The sequence below is a fragment of the Pinus tabuliformis genome, chromosome 1_2, assembly GCF_031772625.1.
Source record: "Pinus tabuliformis cultivar Carrire ecotype Pingquan chromosome 1_2, CPIR1, whole genome shotgun sequence".
Lineage (NCBI taxonomy): Eukaryota > Viridiplantae > Streptophyta > Pinopsida > Pinales > Pinaceae > Pinus > Pinus tabuliformis.
In genome coordinates this window covers 1,145,714,398-1,145,723,215 of record NC_142298.1, presented here as the reverse complement: position 1 = coordinate 1,145,723,215, position 8,818 = coordinate 1,145,714,398, and positions in this window count along the sequence as shown.

The window sequence follows — 8,818 nt, the reverse complement described above, 5'->3', positions numbered from 1 at the left end:
ATATATTACAAAGGCTAAAATATAAACTATGAAAACTGATCATAGCTACAAAATTCAACAAATAAGTATCTGTCTACGTATGAACAACACCTCAAATTTCCTATCCTCTATGGCAGAAACTGATATCAAGTTATTCTTAAACCCAAATACATAAAAAACATTCCTCAGTGCCATAGGCGACAAAGATTCCCTCTTAAAAGAAACATTCCCACACCCAACTTTCCTGATGGTGGGGTCATCTCCAAGTACCACCTCATGAATAACTCCATCCTCTGAGATCAGTAAAGCAATCTCTAACACTTAACATATGGCATGAGGCTCCACTATCAATAATCCAAGCATCTGAGGAATCTACACTAGAATCAAGACAAACAACCAACGAGAACTTCTTCTCAAACCGTGTGGAAAAATCATCCACCTCTGCTGAAGCTATAACCTGCTTCTTCTTCTTATTTGGGAAAGTCATCGCATAATGTCCCATCTTATGGCAGGAAAAAAATTTAACTTTACTTATATCTTTCTTTTGCTCACTCTTCTTCTTGGCCCTATCCTTGGGCCCCTTCGTGGATTTCTTATTGACCTTGGTTGCAAGGGCCACATTCTCTTCATCATCTCCAAGCTATTGGCTAGAAGAGAAACCTCCAAGTCTTAACTCCTCTTGCATGAAATCATCCCATAGTCTTGCTCAATCATGAAAGTTCTCCCTAGCAATAATCCCATGCACAAATTTATCCCATGGTTTAGAAAAACCATTGAATACAATTCTAACTAGCATAGAGCCAACCACTCCAACTTCAATAGCCCCAAACTCATCATGTATATGTGTTAGTTTGGTAAGGTATGAAGAGACTGTGTTAGTTTTTGTCATCTTGGTTCTCCTTAGTTTCTCTTTAAGCATCAATTTTCTATTATGATTTTAACTTTGATATAATTGGAAAAGTGCTTCTCAAATTTCAAATGCATGGGTCTTACGTGTGATATGAGGAATCACATGGTCTTTGATTGCATCAAGAAGAATCATGTTTACGTTCACTTTCTTCTTGTTGTAGGATGTTAGTTGAACTAGATCTTGAAGAACAACACACACTCTCTGTGTGATATCCCACACCTCATTCTCCTCCAAGGTCAGCACAATCATCTCTTTCCATGAACTAAAATTTGAAGCTCTTTCCAATCTATCCTCAAACCTCAAACCAATAGCCATGAAAAAATAAATCCCCTTAAATTGATGAGTAAAAATTGAGTACAAGGTATTGTCCCAATTACTAATTCAATCTTTGTAACCAAGCTCTAATACCATTAACAAATCACTCAGAAAATCCACTACAACTCAAATTTCTCTTTATAACTTTTGTTAAACTCTTTGTCAACACATAGGTTGTAATTCCGATAAAAATTACACTCAGAAATTTGCGTTCATTCAATAAATTGAATTTTGATTTTTATGAACAATAACATAGATGACAAATTCTGAACTTTTAAATTAGCAAACAACTCAAGAAATGATGAAATCATACTCATAAATGTTTGGACAAAAGTCCTTGGAAAAACCCCAGAGGGAAAACCGGTTTGGGAGAGGGAGGATTTTATTATTATGCTTCAACAATCAAAGTTTACACAATAGAATTAACCCAACAATGAAATTACAGACTTATCTTGATTTTCAAGCCACAAAACAACCCCCAAATCAGTGGTATGACCTACCTTGAATTGCATGCCCTATGTTGTTCAAAGCGTATAGCTTGTATGAACTGTACATCCCCAAAATTAACACCAAAATTACCTTTGAAAGCATTCAAACAACTATTTTATAGTACAACACTCCCTCAGAAATTTGTGCCCCCTCTCTACCTTGCATTTTGTGCCTCTAGACTATTGTATGGATTGCTTTTTCTTTGTTGTATGACCTTCCATTGATTCTCACGTTGCCTTGGTATTCATGCCAACATTCTTGTTTCGAAATTCCTTCCTTTAGCTCAACCTTCTCCTTTCAATGAATCTCTCACTCAACAATTAGAGTTAGCTTCTCCTTGGGATTTGTGCACTATAAATCCAAGAGAGGGTGTCTACTGACCTTCCACCTAGCCTCTAATATCAAGGGTTGAGATTTAATTCCAAGTCCTCTTGATCCAATGGATGTGTTTAAATCTTTCATTGTCATTAATAAAGTGCACTTTTCTCATTAACTTTAAACCTCATAAAGTTAAATTAAACCCCAAGTCACTTTAGGAAAATTTCTTAAGTGATAGCTTTAATTCCATGTGGAAAACACTTTTCCTAGCTAACTTCTAACAAAGGTGACATTTTTTTGGTCCAGCCTTCAATCGACGGGTGTCATGTGAATAATGATGGAATGGAGGGGAGAGGACTTCATGGCCAAGTGTCATTGTAAAAGGGACCATCATGATGGCGATCCTCATCTTAAGTGTATGGATGTGAGGAGGGAGCAATCGTGGATGCATGAGTTACTAATTCAACATTTGTTTTTCCACCCCTTTTGTGCGCCTTTTATTTTTTTAATTTTTTCTTTGTATTATTGCTTGTTGCTCAAAGGGTTAGAGTTTTCTTTGTATGATGTATAAAAATTATTACCCTCTTAATTATGAGGCATCTCATTTCCCATCAGGGGTTAGGACATGAAAGGGTTTCTTTATGATGTAGAGGAACACCATGTGTTATAGAGTCAGGTGATGGCCACCATGAGTGAGGTAGATCTCATGCTAGGATTTTGCCTACATGCTAATGTGTATGTCTTGGCCATCTTTTGCATTTTGATCTTTCTTTTGTTTTGTTTGTGGCAACCATATGCTGTTTCTTTTTCTTTTAGTTGCATCAACCAAAGCCAAGTTCCAAGCCCTACTCAAGTATGAGGATGTATGGGTGCCAAATCTAAAAAAACCAATGGTTAGTTGAACGCGAAGAAGAGAGGTGGAATATAAGGCTTATATTGTGAGATGGAAAGTGTTAAGTATCGAATAGGGAGAGATGGGACTATGTGATCTGGAAGGATCCAAAAATAAAGATGACCTTGAAAATAGCTCAAAATAAAAGTCATCATATGGAAGTGAAACTAGAATCAGATCATAGTGCTCGTCACCCTGATTCCAATGGTGCGAATGAAACTCAAATTCGAGTTCATATGCTCAAGTTATAACTAGTCAAAGTTTTGGTCAAACTTGGCCAAGTGGCAGTCTTAACGAGGCAACAATTTGGCAATGACCTGGCGCATAGAATACAACCACCGGAATGGGCAAATTTTTCACCTACTTAATTTTTCTAATGTCCCTTATTTTCCGAGAGAAAATTTTCGCATAGTGGCCCTTATATTAAAAAATTAAAAAATATATATAGGAGCCGGTTCACTCGTGATCAAACTTGGCCAACCAAACCCCAACAATTAAGTCATCATATGGAAGTGAAACTAGAACCAGATCATAGTGCTCGTCACCCTGATTCCAACGGTGCGAATGAAACTCAAATTCGAGTTCATATGCTCAAGTTATAACTAGTCAAAGTTTTGGTCAAACTTGGCCAAGTGGCAGTCTTAACGAGGCAACAATTTGGCAATGACCCAGTGCATAGAATACAACCACCGGAATGGGCAAATTTGTCACCTACTTAATTTGTCTAATGTCCCTTATTTTCCGAGAGAAAATTTTCGTATAGTGGCCCTTATATTAAAAAATTAAAAAATATATATAGGGGCTGGTTCACTGGTGATCAAACTTGGCCAACCAAACCCCAACAATTTGTTGTATTATATATAAATATATATTAAAAATTGGGTGGGAAGGCCACCCTTGGCAGACCCGCCTAACCTCGTTGGCTCTACATTCAAATATAACCAATGGAATATAACGATGGTTTCACTCCACGACACTTGTTAATAGATGTTGGGGCTGGCGGGGATTGAACCTGCTCGACCCACATGTGTCGGCCCCCAATGGGTGGCCTCGTATTAAATGCAACCACCAAACCAACGACCAATTAAAATAAAACAACACGCCATCCATATGGGGGGTCGGTGGGGTTTGAACCCCCGACCACCTTGCTCCAACTTTAATGCCTTTACCAATGGATCAAATGACCTGCATTGAAATGTCCACCCACAAAATTATATATGAACTCAATCAATTCATTTGACTAAGCATAGTGGTGGTGGAGGAGTGCCTGGACGGTGGAAACTTAAGCTCTCCATTTTTAAGCCATCATCTGAATTGGAGGTATAAGGATCATTTTTATAAAAGTTGCGTGCAACTAATTTCTTTGATGCCACTTAATGAAAGAAGGCCTCCCCAATTTTGAGCAGAGCCCGGAGACATAGCTCACATTGGGAGAACTCTGTAATCAAATCGTTTTGTCTTTTATCTCATGTTTGGTTATGGTTTCCACTTCTTTTCATGTGGTTTAAGTTACTTGGTTAAGATGCTTTTTTATATGCAATTCAGAATGCATCATTGGAGTTAAAAGATCTTGATCAAGTTTGGTATTAGAGTAGGTATTCTTGATGTGAGTTGCACGAGTGAATTCTAACTAGGAACAAGCTCCAAAGAGGTGAAAAAAAACAAAAATCCTTTGATCTCGAAGTGGGGAGTGCACCACGAAGACAAAACATGGTAGATGAGGAAGCTCGAATGGAGGAAGAGCGCAATTATTGCAAGATATTATTCACTATGGCAGAGAAAGTTGACAAGTTGTTTGCAGAATATGAGAAGACAATCAAGCCTGAGAGGAAAGAGCCAGATAATCATGTCTCAGTAAATCATGGAGGTGGAGGAGAAGAGCCTCTTCTCTCTCCGTCTTCTAGTGAAAGTTATTCTTCTTCCTCTTCTCATCATTGTAACAGGAATCAGAGGAATGCATTCAAAAAGCCCTTTTTCAAGCTGGATGTCAAATTTGATTTAATTGTATTTAGTGGAAAATCTAATCCAGAAAAGATAGATAAATGGATAAGATAGGTTGAAGTGTTTTTCCACATATAACAAATAAAAGAGGATGAAGCCAAGATCCAACTAGCATCCCTTCGATTGAGTGGCACCACTCTTATCTAGTGGGAAGGAAAGCTACAACAAGGTGGTAAGAGTAGTTATAAACTTCTTTCACCTTGGTCTGAGTTCATTTTCACTTTAAGAGGACAAATTTACCTATTGGGTTATAAATAGAAGACCATGATGGAATGGAAACATTTGAAGCAAATTCAAGGTCAAACTATTCAGAAATTTACAGAGGAGTTTAGAAAACAAGCACTAGCATTGAATTTTCCACGAGACACTTCTGAGACGTCAATGAAATATATAGGCTTTTTGAATAGTTATTTGTGTCATTCATTATTATTATTTGAACCTAAGTCTATTGATGAAGCTAGTGTGAAGGTTGTACATCTTGAAAGCAGGGAGAAGTATGAGCAAGATGACCGCCCAAAGAAGGTAGTAGCAGCTAAGAGAAGAGAAGCAAGACCCTCTTGTACTCATTGTGAGAAAGAAGGGCATGATAAGGAGAATTTCAAGAAACTCCATCCAGAATTGAGACCTACACGGAACGATAGAAAATAGAAGCATAAGATAGTTGTAACTGTGCAACAAGACCAAGAACATGAATCAGAGGATAGTGAGAAGATCACAGTCGTGGGATTTGCAGGCAGTGGACCAATTGAATTGGGATCAGAATCAGGTGATGAAATGAATATTGTAGCTTGGGATTGCAACTTGGGTTTCGATTCAGGTGACGAGACAAAGATTTCAGCAGATGTTCTGCAAAAAATGAAAAGGACACCAAATGCGACATGGCTCCAAGAACTCGAAGAAATCAACCAAAGCATTCAGGCAAAGAATTTTGAACTAAGGAGACTCCAACAAGAAGCAGAGAAGGAGAAACAAATGTTGCAACATCAATTACAATCCAAGGAGGAGGCCTTGGAAAAGTTGCAACATAACAAGCCTGAGGTAAAAATGATTTTTCAATTTCATGTACTTTTTATGATAATGATTTTGCTGCTTTTGAGAAACATACTACATGAATTGGATCGAAATTGTTGAAGAAAATGGGGTATCAAGGAAATGGCCTCGATATCAATGGCTAAGGCATTGTGAACCCCATAAAAGTGGAGGAATTTCCTCATTATGTAGGACTTGGATATGACAGAAAAGAGGTTGGGGAATGCTCTAAGGCAACCAATGACCAACGAATCACAAATGATAAGAGCACTTCATCACGTTCCAGTGATAGTGAGGGTTCCATGGGCACTCATCAGAGGTGCATCAGGAATACGCGTTCTACGACGATTCATAAAGTTTGGAGGAGAAAAAATCATTGTAGTTATTGCAATGAGGTTGGACACCAGAGAGCCATGTGTCAAATAATCCATGCCCAGAATGCACCGTTAAAGAAGGCAGCTGGAAAAAATGCTCAACAAAAAAATCCGCCACATTTATGGTGGTCCACTTTATTAAGCAAGATATGTTTTTTCTAGATATAGTAGCTTGTCATGGCTACGTTTTGTAATCATGTGTTGCGAATAATTGTAAAAGTGATGATGTGTTTTCCATCGCTTATTAAAGCAACGATGATGTTTTTGGCCTTTTGTTCATAGTTGGGGCATTAGTTTCTGTTATAATGTAAACTTGACCAAAGAGTGCGTGTTATAAATTCTTGGTAAGTATGGGGTTGTTTGAGTCATGTGTGGTTTTGTATGTGATTGTAAAGAATGTACCAGATTGCATGCAATGTAAATGTTGAAAGTGTGGCTTAACGAAGACACAAATAGTGTGCAAGATGTGTTCATGCTTTTGGAGGACCAAAAGCTCCTCAGTGGGGAGAAATAATCCAAAAATAGGAGTGGCCTTGAAAATATCTAAAAAATAAAATTCATCAGAAGAAAGTGAAACCAGAACCAGATCGTAGTGCTCATCGCCCTAATTCCAACAATGTGAACGACACTCAAATTTGAGTTCGTATGCTCAAGTTATAGCTGGTCAAAGTTTTGGTCAAACTTGACCAAGTGGTAGTCTTAACGAGACAACAATTTGGCAGTGACCCGACACACAAAATCCGACCACCAGAACAAGAAAATTTGTCACCAACTTAATTTGTCTAATGTCCCTTATTTCCTGACAAATTTTTTTTGTATAGTGGTCCTTATATATATATATATATATATATATATATATATGGGCTGGTTGGTCGACGGTCAAACCCGGCCAACCAAACCCCAACGGTTTTATTATATTATATATAAATATATATTCAAATTTGGGTGGGCGGATCCTCCCAACCCCGTTGGCGCCACATTCAAATATAACCCAATGCATATTGGGGTGGTTCCACCCCACAACGCTTGTCAACAAATGTTGGGGCTAGCGGGGATTGAACTTGCCTGACCCATGTGGGTTGGTCCTCAATGGGTGACCCTGTATTAAATGCAACTGCCAAACCGACGACTGATTAAAGAAAGACAAAGTGCCATCCATATGGGAGGGTCGGTCGGGTTGGAACCCACGATCACCCCACTCCAACTTTAGCGCCTTTACCAACAGACCAAACAACCCACTTTGAAATGTCCACCCACAGCATTATATATGAACTTAATCAATTAATTCGACCAGGTAGAGAAATGGTGGAGGAGCGACGGAACCAGGAGCGACCTGGGCAGTGGAAACCTGAGCGAGGGTATCTTGAGATGCTAAAAAGATTCCCTTAGAGGGCCAGAGATGCCTATGTCAAAATTTGAGAAATTTATAGTCATTTTTATACGACTTCGTGACACGAATCCAGTGGTGACATCCATTTCTCCAACCGAGCTCTCCATTTCCTGGCCATCATCCGAATTGGAGGTATAAGGGTCATTTTTGTAAAGTTTCTTGTAACTGATTTCTTTGATGTCACTTAATGAAATCAAGCCTCCCCACTTTTGAGCAAGGCTCGAAGATGTAGCCCACATTGGGTGAACTCCGTAATCAAATCGTTGTCTTTGATCTCATGTTAGCTTATGGTTTTCACTTCTTTTCACGTGGTTTAAGTTACTTGGTTAATATGCTCTTTTGTATGCAATTCTAAATGCATCCTTGAAGTTAAAAGCTCTGGATCACTATGTTATCTCAATTAAGGTTTCCCAAGTTGCGCCTCTCCTATACCCATTGGGCCATTAGAGGAGGTTCCACTTTACTAACATTGAAGATTAACCCCCCATTTAAGGCAAGGGAACAAGATCACGATCAGAACCCCCTTTCCTCCCAAGTTACCCCATAATCCATGTCAAATGCTCGAATTATAACAAGTATAAACACCTAATTGCAAAATGAACAAAGTACCTCTTGATTTGAAGCCCACCTTCCAACATATGCTCTTGCTAGATGGGCGAGGAAACATATGACTGATGCAGGTGGTGGATATATGAATGACACATCGTCATTGTCTAGTGGTGGTTGTCAGGTGTTGCTTGCTGACTAATTAGAAGAGATGATGGGAGAAAAATTTCTCCTATAAGGTCACCCACTTTTAGTGGGTAACATCTAGCTCCAACTGGTAGAGTGCATGATCTGTATATTCTAACAGTGAGTTTATTGAGAAATCAAATAATTTCCTGAGACCGCAAACCTTTAGCCTTCGCATTATAACTAACTTGTTTGGATACATGTGCATTGAGCGTAGGGTATCACCCATATTTTATATAAAAATAATAAATCCATACATAAAGTGAAATCTAAAGTGAAATATATTATAAATGCAATCTACTTTACATGAAACATGAGATAATGATTTTAACATGCGAAAATAATATGCAATTTACGTACATTACCATACAATGCATGAGCTAAGTAAA